Source organism: Peromyscus leucopus, unplaced genomic scaffold (assembly GCF_004664715.2).
Source record: "Peromyscus leucopus breed LL Stock unplaced genomic scaffold, UCI_PerLeu_2.1 scaffold_303, whole genome shotgun sequence".
NCBI classification, from domain to species: Eukaryota; Metazoa; Chordata; class Mammalia; order Rodentia; family Cricetidae; genus Peromyscus; species Peromyscus leucopus.
This window is the reverse complement of record NW_023505182.1, coordinates 173384-184866: the sequence shown is the minus strand read 5'-3', so window position 1 is coordinate 184866 and position 11483 is coordinate 173384.

Here is an 11483-nt window from a genome sequence, read left to right as displayed (position 1 = left end):
GTGATGCAGAGCTACACAGACTGTGTGGACTTCGGCAACGGGAACCTCTCCCTTCCTTCCCACTAATCAATTGGCTCCACTGTTTACTTATACATCTTGTGACATTTTGGCTATGACTTAACGTCACCTTATTCATTTTATCGCTCCAAGTGTTCTGTTTGGACCATGGAGGGCTTTCAAGTGGCTCCCGAGCTCTCCTTCTAGAATCAGCTTTTTCTCCAGGGTCCTCCTTCCTCCAATCGGAGGACAGTATTAGAAACCAAGATATCAGTGTGCTTACTGCAGTGGAGACTCCGGCTCCCTTAGGCTTACTCAGCCGAAGGAAAAGCCAACGAGACTGTACGTATGCAGTGGTCAAACAGTGTCTGCTCCCCGCAAGTCCACACCACCCAGACCCTCAGAATGTGACTAAACAACCAGATCATATTGGGCTCTGCATCCAGTGAGAATGCCCTCGCAGAGATGGGAAAGGACACACGGAGACCCAAGAATGAGAGCTCGTGCTACCCCTCTCTCCAACTGAACTTAAAGCAGAGAACGTCTGTGCTGAGAGGCTGGAGGGAGCAGGAGGACTTAAAGGGAGTGTGCAATATTCTTACAAAGGAAGTAGTGTTGGTTTCCCCCTCCGGGGCAGTTTTACTCTGTAAACCACAGGAATGATCAGAAATTCTTGTGTAGTTTCTCCAGTGCTTCATTCAGCTTCTGATGTATGTATCGAGTGTGTATCACACCTCAGGTACTTTGCATGAGTTCTCTCTCATAACTCAAACAGAACCCTGAAAGGTGGGTGCTAATATTACCCCCACTTTACAGATAAGAAAACTGAGAGCTAGATCTAAACTCTTAGCTCTAAGGGCTAAGCTTAGATAGTGTTGTGAGCTCCAGTAAAAGCTGTGGGACTCTCCGTGTCTGCTTTCCTGACACTGACTCTCCATGGTTGACGGTTTCAGTTTAGCAACATGGTGTCTGTATCACTGTCTCACGCTGATGCCATAACTGTCAGCTGATAAAATTCACCTCCCCCCTTTTTTACAACTAGTGTATATTCATCAGATCTCATTATAAATGGTTGTGAGCCACCATGTGGTTGCTGGGATTGAACTCAGAACCTCCGGAAGAACAGTCAATGCTCTTAACCTCTAAGCCATCCCTCCAGCCCAATGCATATATTCATTATAAGGAAAATAAACAAGCTGTGAAAGTCTTCAGCGAACACCACTGACCTACTATTCAGACATGATGACGCTAAGAAGAAGGCAGACTTCACATGTGGTCATGTGCCTTTCCATTGTATCTGCTGTTTAGTGTTCACTTAGAAAACTCATGAACTTTAAACACGTTTTAGATTTTTGTTTTGGGATTATAATATAGTTGCAACATTTTCCCTTCCTTCCTTCCCCCCAAATCTTCCCATAAACCCTTCCCTGCTCTCCTTCAAATCCATGCCCTTCTTTCTCTCCAGTTGTGATTGCGTTCACAAATGTCTACGTGTGTATGCATATATTCCTGCCCAGTCCTGCTCACGGGTCGTCGACGTCCTTTCTCCTTCCCTCACGTCCATCACTGTCTGCCATCAATGTGCCTTAGACCTTTGCTTCTGTGGAGAGACACAGTCCTTGGACTGGTGGTCCTGAGGAGCCAAGGCTGGACTCATCTCCTCATCTTCGTGTCTCCTGGCATTATCCTCATGACCTGCCCAATACTTGCCGAAACTGTGAGATGATGGCAGATAGAAAGCTGCATAAAAGGGGAACGGATATTGTATATCAAACCAATGCCAACATTCTACAAAACAGTTCACACCCTAACTCTGAACTTCATTGCAGTTTCAAGATATGGAAAAGTAAAAAAATTCAGTGAGAAACTGACACCCCCCAGTCAGGTCACCTTTTTATGTTTATTTCTGTCCTTGGATAGAAAAGAGTCTGGACTTATGACTAAGTTAGCATTAAACAACAACAACAACAACAAAACCCCCAAAAAACAAAAAACAAGAACAAGAACAACAACAACAAAAACCCAACTTGGATTTTATGCTACATCGATACCCAGGGAAAATTTAAGTAAAATTTAGATTTCTGACTAAAAACTGTCTCATTAGGAAAGAAGTCACTTTGATTTCACCTTTGAGATGCTGGGAAAATATAATAACAGCCTAGAGGAATGGAGAATGTCACAACAATGGACTCATGTGGCTCCAGGAGGGACTTGTGCGTGCCTCAGAGCTTAGGGCTCCCGTGGTGTTTTCCTCTTCCAAGCTCTGTGCAAACATGAACAAAGTTAATCTAATTAACTTATTAGCTCTTTAAGCTAGTAGGACCAATTAGTCACCTCATCAGACTCTGGCTCCCGTCTCGTCGCATAGTGGCTAGCTAGCTATAAAGAGGCTTTCATGAAAATTCCCAGGAGTGCAGCTCATGGCATTTGCGTGTGTTTTCGAGAGAATAGCAAAAAGAGCCATGTGCAAGGCAATTATGGGGAATCCTCCCTGGGAAATCCTTAACCACAGAGACCATGCTCATCTCCCCATCTAGAAAGGAAACTGTACATTAGGTTTCACCCCAAAAGCACAGATCCAATCCTTAAGCTCCGTCTAAGGAGAGCATACATTTCACACTCGTATTCTGTATGCTTAGCAGGGAAAAGGTCCTGACAAGTCACGGGGACATGTAGAAGGTCTGGCGGTTTGGGTGTATTTTATTTTTAAGGCGGGGGGGGGGGGGGAGGGAGGATTCAAGCCGTGTGCAATGAGAATAGTGATCCCGAAACACAACCCTAAAGGAAGACTTCCGAGGAACAATGGGGAAGGATAAATGGAAAGAGAGTTATAAATTCATCTATTTGCTCTCCCCTGACCTCGCCTTTACTCTCCTTCACCGCAACTACCCTGGGAAAGGCACAATACTTTCCCCTGTCACAATATTGAGAAAAATTGAAATGGGGAATAAAGACCACCAGATGCTTTATTGTCTTAGCTGTTTCCACATAATTAGCCGGGGATAAAGGCCTCTGCATGGTTTCATTTGCTTTGAATGAACTTGGATATTGCTACACAGTAGTGTGTTTTATGATTCGTGCTCCGTTAGCCTGTGGCTTTTTCAAAACTGCCAGCTACTTTATCACTGCCGGCCAAGCTCGGGCCCACCGCTTAAAATGCAGCAATGCAAAGTTAACTGTGCATGACAGATGTCCGTGAAATTGTTTAACACACACATACACGCTCACACAGAGCACAAAGCTGCTCAGGTCCTCTCAATGTCCTTATTAAACTGAAATGCGAAGTAGCGGGCTAGGAAGGGGGAGAGAAAAAAAAAAAACCCATGAAACCACTGTTGTCGCGCCACTGCGATCGGCAGGGAGAGCAGATTTGGGATTGTGGTGATCTTGGGTGCATTTGGAATGTCAAAAGGCCTTCTAGAAATAATTAAGTCACAAGAAAAGCCGAGGCTTGGCATGTCTAAGAGCTGAGTAGGAAACTGGGCTCGTTTTCTTTGCTCTCTGAATTGATGAGGACTCTTCCATCCCTTTGGCCTGGTCCTGGGCCGTAGAAAGCAGTTTCCTGGAGTGGTCTCCCATCTACCTTGTACTTTCACCTCGGCACCTCCTCTCCATTTTATTTTGTTTTTGGATGCAGCCTCTCACTACACGGCCCTGGCTGTCTTGGAACTCACTACACAGACCAGGATGGCTTCGAGCTCACAGAGAAGCCATGTTCCCTGGGCAGTCTATGAAGGGACACCCCATTGTTGATGATGGCAAGCAGAGCTTGACTGTTTTGTCCCTCTCAGAACTTTGAGACTCACTCATGCCTGTAAGGGGCACTTAGTGTGGCATGCTCTAAGCACCACAATGGAGGGCACTTAGTGTGGCATGCTCTGAGCACCCACAATGGAGGGCACTTAGTGTGGCATGCTCTGAGCACCCACAGCGTGTGTGCTTCATCAACAGAAATTTATTTTTCACACTTTGGAGCATTGACATTTACGATCAAGGTATCCACAGGGTAGCTTTTATATTAAGACTCTTCCCATTGATTTGTAGATATCTACATGGAAAAGGAAACGATGCTACAGGCAACGTACACTTTTAGCGCCTTGGATTTCTCATTCTCTGGTCTCCTCCCACTTCCCCTTAACTTGGGATATCAACGAGAAAAGGCGAATTCCTCTCAGGTTGGCTGGGGCAGGGGAGGCCCAGACCACATCAGTGGGTAATGGGAGACTCAGACCCCACTTTCTCCTCCGAAGGTTGTTTCAGAAATGATCGTAATGGAGTCCTGATTTTCTGGGCTCAACACACACACACACACACACACACACACACACACACACTCACACACACACACACACACACTCAATCTTTCACATATACTCACACATGCTCACTCTCTCTCACATACACTCTCTCTCTTCTCTTCTCTCTCACACACACACACACACACACAACACACACTCACACACACACACACACACACTCAATCTTTCACATATACTCACACATGCTCACTCTCTCTCACATACTCTCTCTCTCTCTCTCTCTCTCTCTCTCTCTCTCTCACACACACCACACACACACACACACACACACACACCTCATTTCTCTCCCCTATGTCATAATTTTCCTAATTGAGGAACCATAACTCAGAGACCAGGAAGTTCATACATACCTTCTGCCCCGATAAGGTTAATTTTGACATTTTTTATGGACATGTGTCCTCTGTTTATACATTGTTGTTATTTATTTAACATTCTTTTAATATGGGATAAGTTTGTCTTAAAAATCCTTTCTGGTGTTTTTTTTTTTTTTTTTTTTTAAGATTGTACACTAAAAGCAGGCATGGTGGCACATGCCTTTAATTCCATCACTTGGAGGTAGAGGCAGGCAGAACTCTGTGAGTTCCAGGCAGCCAGCCTACTCAAAAAACCAATGAGAAAACAAGATTGTACACTTAAATATTATTATTGATATAATATTATAACTAGAAACATGGGGGTGAGGGAGGAGCCTATGAGCTCTCTGAATTTTCATAGCCTCTACTTAATACTTTTCTCATCATAATTAAAGGAGGCAAAACCCAGCAAAGCAAGGTTCCCTCCTGGAGAAAACATGGAGTATCTTACCAATGAAACATTTCAGTCTTGGGGAGAGAAATAAAACCTACGTGAGAGCCCCCAATGCATATGTGTTCATGCATGTGTTGTATTTGAGAATTGTTCGGGTGTGTGTCTGTGTGGGAGTGTAAGCAGACTGTATATTGGGTGTGAATTCTGAATGTGTATAGATAGCATATATTTTTGTGCCCATGAGATTGGTGTGTATTTGGGGGTACACCGTGTGTGCTGAATTGAGAGGAGACTGTGTATGTGTGTGTGGACTGTGTGTGTATATGGGGGGTGCTGGGTATGAACGTCGAGACTGATTGTGTGTGTGTGTGTGTGTGTGTGTGTGTGTGTGTGTGTGTGTGTGGACTGTGGGTGGCCTGCTCAACATTTTGGTGGCTGTTTCGTTCCCACCCCTTTTACTACGACCCTGGTCAGACCACTTTTATGCCTGTGACAGCTTCATGAGCACAAAACACGGAGCGATACATGGCATGAAATTGGCAACAAAGCCCGGCCAAAGGGGGAACAATTCTCCGCAGGATGTGCTCACAATATGGCTGATTGGATCCTGGAAGCAGATGCCAGCAGTAGGTATTGTCCCGGTGACTGAAAGACATGACCCCCGAGAAACCCAAGACAAGGAGGCTCTCCTCCCGAACCAAGGGGGAGAGAGAAGAGGTGAAACCAATGAATAAATCAGGCGGTGAAAACCAGGGAGAAAAGAAAATGCTAAAGAGGGCTCTTTATGGGGGAGCAGGGGGCAGTTCGGTATGCAATCGCTCTCGCTCCCCCCAGCTAGCCCAACACTTTCTCAGACAATGGCTTTTTAACAGATGGGAGCGCCAGTGAGAGAGGCCAACTTCTGTGCGGTGGAGAATCCCTGTTTTGTTTAGTCTCTGCTTGGGCAGGTGTCGGAGAGTGATGGAGCAGGTTAAAGCCTTCTTGTGCCGGTTTTCACACAGGGCAGCCAAGAAGTCAGAGGCAGCAGTCAAAAGTCTTCCTGGGGAGACTGGGGCTGAGGTCTGTGGCACTTGTGAAAGTCTGAGGAAAACGTTGCTGCTAACAGATCTCTTCCCTAAGTGCTTCCTCCTCCCTCTCCCCCCCCCCTCCCCATGCCTGCTCCTCATTCCTTAGCCAGCCCTGGGGTCCAAGCCGCGGAAGAGCTGTCCATCAAGTGAATGACAGCCAGGGGATGGGCAGGAGTCGCAGTCTGTGTTCTCAAACCAGACTTCGTGCTCCAAACCTTTAAAACACACCAGGCCTGAATGGGAAATGTAATCTCAGTGTCATCAAATGAGCTCTCTGAAACTAGTCATGTCGTAGAGAGGTATTGTGTGGTGTCCTTCAATTCTAAAGCCATTGACATGCCATCTCTGCCTTGAAAAGTTGTTGTTTTGGCGCCTCTAGTATCCAGGGTGGTGTTGCCAAGAAGGTAGATTGGAGCTATGGCCTGGGTGTGTACAGGCTCACCGCTCCTGAAGGAATATCCAGTGTGTTTCCAGGGATGCTCTTGAAGCAGAATGTGTTTCCACACAGATCTCTAGGCGAGATCACACCTATAGAAGAAAGAGCCCACGGTCTGGGTCTGCTCCGCAAAGGAGTGCTGCCCAACTTGAATGAAATAGCAAAGGAACAGCCAGAATGGCAGACGGGCGAGGCGGATGCAGTCATCTGTTTAGACCACTGCAGTGCATGAGTATGCACATGTCCAAGGCACAAGGACCCGGGCAGGGGTGGTGGTGGTGATTTTATATTCCTTTCTTCAAAGGATGTGCGTTGTGTCGCACAGGAGGCAAGGAGAGCGACTTTCCACTCACCTCTTCACTTCTGCTACCAGATTAGCTGCAGGGAGCAGCAGCATCTTACTCTGCCACACGCACTTTTCCCTGTGCTGGTGCTCCAACCAGGCTCTGTGCCTGCGAGGCAGACACTCTCACTGCTGCACTGCCTCCCCACCCTTTCTCCATCTTCCACCACTTTATCTTAGCTTAACAAAGGCCTGCCATGTGGGCCAGAGCTTGTTTCTGCAAGGTTGCTGCAAGGCTACAGCTTAACACTCTGGGGCTTCTGGTCTCAGGATTCCAGAAGGCAGGGCGGAGCCAGTGAGTCAAGGGCCATTCATAAGACAAAAGCCACTTTGAAAAGACTGGAGGGAACAGTCGTGATTAGGAAATGATAAAGGAAATGACAACTTCTCATTACATGCTAATTATCAGGGTTTAATGCTTTGTTTTCTTATCAATCTGCCTGAGATAGACCCACTCTTCTAAGATTTAAAAAAAGCATTCGTTTCTATCGCTCAAGTTATCAAATTTCCATTTAAGAGCTTTTTAAATATATTCAGGGTTTTTGACATGAAAATGAAGTGTCTCAGTGTCGTTATTCGGAAAGCCAGTTAGTCAGCACCTCCATGTGGAAAATCTCAGGCTGGAAGCGGCACAGGAGAGCCCTGCTCTCCGGGCCTTTGAGTCTGCCTTGAGAAGTACTTCATTCTTTTTCTTCATCCTTGCTTTGGTTCAGATCAGTGTCACAAAAGGGCAGGACCAATGGGGCTGGAGATTCACACCAGGAACAATACCGCGCATTTTCCTGCAGGATTTGGTGCAACTCTAAACATCATGCTTGATTAAGAAGAAAAACAGCAATAGTAACAATGGCAAAGCTACGATGGGATGGATGGTCGCGATGGGAAGCGGACACTATCAAAGCGCTGAGCTAATAATCCTCCTGAAGGGCCTGGCTGGGACGGGGCAGGTTGCTCCTGTGGAGAAGCGCTTGTTTTGGAAGCACAAGTATCTGAGCTTAACCCACATTTAAAGAAGCCGGGTGGCACAGGACCCAAGCTGAACCACATTAAAAAGAAGCTGGGTGCGATGGTGTGTGTTTGTATTCCTAGTGCAATTGCGGTGCGAGGTGGTGGTGGTGGGGTGTTGGGAGGCCAGACAGGATCTCTAGGGCTCCCTGGCAGCTAGTCCTGTCAACTTGGAAAGCTCTAGGCAGTGAAAAAACTTGTTTGAAAAGAATGATGAAATTGAGGATGTCTTCTGTCCTCAATGATTACACACGCGCACACACACACACACACACACACACACACACACACACACAAAGACATGCACACATGCTTATGTACACACACGCGCACACACACACAGGCACACACACACACACACACACACACACACACAGGAGTTCTAGTTTCTTTTCAGTTGCTGTGGTAAGAACCAGCACCATTTCCTGTTCACTTTCCGTTTCCTGACTATGATACAATGCAACCAGGCAGTCCTGCCCTGCTGCTGTGGCGTCCATACTTACTGCCTTGACTCTCATCCCTACGGAACATGTCTCTTTGAACCGTAAGCTGGAATAAACACCATCTCCCTTTATTGCTTTTTGTCAGGCATTTGGTGATGGCATGAGTTAAAGCAACTAATAAATTATAAAACTTGCAGGCACCGTTTCAGCGGTGAAATACAAGGCAGCCACATCTTCATGTACCTAGTTCAATGTATGGGCCCAGACTACACGAGACAGGTAGATAACCCTTTTTATATGGTTAAGAATTTTATTATCAAAATGATTACATCTCTTGTGAAAGTTCAAATGTTATAGCAAGATGTAAACACTCCACTTGAGGAAAAAGCGATGTTCCTTCCCTTCCAAGAGTGTCCCCCCCACCCCCTTGCAGAGGTCTGGTCTTGACAGCATCCTGCCCACACAAAGTGCTGGGTCTCTCAGGCAGATAACCTTAGATGCTGGTTCCAGGCACTCTCGTGAACATGATTCAATGTAGAAGGAAAAATTCCTCTAGATTTCTGCTGGGAAAACAGAATGGAGTTCCCTGCTTTGTTAGGTGTGTGAGTTGTCTTACAATCCTTAGCCACCACAAAGATCAAGGGACTATCAAAGAACTAGCGTCCTTTACTGTCAGCCATCATGAGAAGCAAAAGCAAAAGTTCAGGTTAAGTCTGCAGTTTTCAACTAAACATTGGGAAAGTTTTATGTGTCCAGTGTAATCAATCTACTTTGAGGAAAAAGCCGGTTTCTATACTCTCGATTCTGTTGTACTGGATTCTCTCAATTCTATTGCACTGGACAGTGGAGACGAACATAGACATCCTCTTGGTGCTTTGCAAACTCCTATTTGCTATTGATGGACTGAATGAAGAAATATGTGTCTACTCTTCCATCAGCCAGACTTCAACTCATGACCATCTCCCAGAAGTTATCGGCATGGGTTCATTTTTTACTTTATCTTTGGTGTTGGCCGTTGTACATGTAAAGCAAGTGTCCAGCGTTGGGCATGGCTTCTGATAGAAAATTGCCCATACTGTATTGGTGGCGAAGTTGTTGCAGAACACTGATTTTTTATTTTTTTACTGATGTGTTCCTCTCAGTTCTTGTGTTTCCTAGCTCATACATGTTTTCAAAGGCAGGCACAGGGTTAGATCTTATACAGCACTTTATGGTGGGCTGCTTGTTCATTCTACATATACTGCCACACCCAAAATACAATGGTGGGGGCTGTTGTTAGGAGTTTGAAATAAAACTGTCTTTTGCTTTGTGTACTGTATTCACAAAGACAGGCATTAAACAAGTAACATTTGAGGAGCCTGGACAAGAGTGTAAATGGCCTCCGAGCAGACTTAAGAGACTGATGTTATCATTTATGCTGTCTCTGCTCAGCTCTGTTCAGGCCTCAAAGCTCATGTCTTGGGTTCACTGCTGTTTTCTTGAGGCCACAGAGACCTTGCTATCACCGCAGTTACCTGTGGCCACCTGACCCCTTGAAGAGCAAAAAGTCATAAGCAGACAGGACAGAAAGTGAGATGGCCCAAGAGTCTTGGGTGACTGAACTCACCCCAAAAGTGATGTAGTGTAGATTTTTCCCAGGATCCACAACTGAGGAATCCCAGCTTTCATCCTCTACTTCCGTACATCCTTTTATGCAGTTCTGGGTAGGTACATCTCCATCAGAGATGATGTGTTCATGAAGTATTGTCACTGAGAAACCCTGTGGAGTCTCAAGGCAACACTTCACGAAGACATAGCCCCTACTCTGGCTTCCAGGGCAGAGCTAAGGTTTTCTCCCCAAATGATGTTGTACCCTCACTTTCTCAACCTTCAGTATCTTACCCTGTGTGCTGGCTAGTTCTATGTCAACTTGACATGGCTAAAGTCATCTAAGAGAAGGGAACCTCCATTGAAAAAATTCCTCCATAAGATTGGCTTACAAAAAACAGTAACTGATACTTAGTGACTGATGTGGGAGGTTGGCCCATTGTGGGTGGGCCTCCCTGGGCTGCCAGGCTGGTTCTATAAGAAAAGCAGGCTGATCCCCACCGTCTATGTCTCTGGAGTGCTGGGGTAGAAAAGGCATGCACCATCGATCACCCAGCTTTAAGGATGATTTAGAAAAAAAAAAAAAAAAAAAGAATAATGGTGAATTCTGAGTTCTTATATCCTAAAAGCAAAACTTTAAACTTTTGCCAACAAATTGAAATTTTTATCACTTTTAAACATAATTTTTCTGGGTCAACTGGATGGCTCAAGGTAACGGTGCTTGATGCCAACTCTGTGATGTGTTTGATCCAGGAAGATCCCTGAAGAGATGTGACTCTGCAAAACGTGTCCCCTTACCTCCACACAGTGCAGGACAGGCATGTGATGCAACTGAGGCATGCACACAAAAGTAATCAATGTAAATTTCAAAACAAAAATACAAATAAAAATAAAATTTATTTTAAAAATTAAAAAAAAGTAAGAAGAAAGAAAGAAAGCTGAGCAAGCCATGAGAGCAAGACAGTAAAGCAGTACACTCATGGTTTCTGCATCAGCTCCTGCCTCCAGGATCCTACTTGATTTTGAGTTCCTGCTTTGGGCTTCCCTCAGTGGACCTGTGTCTTGGGAATGTAAGTCAAGTAAACCCTTCCTCCCCAAGATGTTTTTGGTCATGGTGTTTCATCACAGCAAATAGAAACCCCAACAAAGACATCCTGCATGGTTAGGACAGAGTCTGAAAAATATTTTAAATACTTGAATATTTTGAAGTCTGTAATAATATGTGAATATTCAAAATAATTTTAAGTATTTATTTTATAATTTTATGTGTTATGAAATATTTTGTCTTGTATGTATGTGTACCATGTGTATTATAGTGCTCACTGAGATCTGAAGAGGCATTGGGTCCTTGGGACTGGAGTTACAGATGGTTGTAAGCCCCCATGTGGGTGCTGGAATTGAACAGGATCTTCTGTAAGAGCATGAAGCCATCTCTCCAGCCCAGTGTGTGTGGTTCTCAAAAGCAAAGGTCACAGCAGAAAACACCCTTGCTTGAGTTTAGCTGGGTTTGCTAGCAATCTAATGTTTCAGTGTGGCCAA